General features: G+C 48.4%; 1 protein-coding gene across 3 annotated transcripts in view; it reads right to left on the reverse strand.

The window, feature by feature from the left end:
* Positions 1 to 345, reverse strand: part of LOC116700195 (transcriptional regulator ATRX) — a 27569-nt gene that overhangs the window by 26680 nt on the left and 544 nt on the right. The window lies entirely within an intron of this gene.

Consider the following 345-nt stretch of genomic DNA (forward strand, 5'->3'; position numbering starts at 1 on the left):
AGGTGTAAACCGAGCCCTGGGTATGCTGCTCTGCCTTTAAGAAAATGAAAGCTCAGATGGGCCAATCTAGAATCTTACCCCTTATGAGGTCATAAGGGGGAAAGTTACTGCCTCTTTCTCTGCTTTGACCACCCAGAGAATTTGGCCCACCCATGAGAGAGACTCATCATGGCTTTCAAATGGCAGTTGGTCAAGGCTACGCCCCCAGCCTCCACCTTGCCACAGACACAGAAATGGCACACACTAAGGGAAAGCTCATTGTAGGACTGGCGCTAGTGGCTGTAATTCTGCACCTAGGCTGAATTTTGGAAAGAGACTTCAGATACAGTATTAGGAGACCACTAA

This window comes from Etheostoma spectabile, chromosome 13 (genome assembly GCF_008692095.1).
Source record: "Etheostoma spectabile isolate EspeVRDwgs_2016 chromosome 13, UIUC_Espe_1.0, whole genome shotgun sequence".
Lineage (NCBI taxonomy): Eukaryota > Metazoa > Chordata > Actinopteri > Perciformes > Percidae > Etheostoma > Etheostoma spectabile.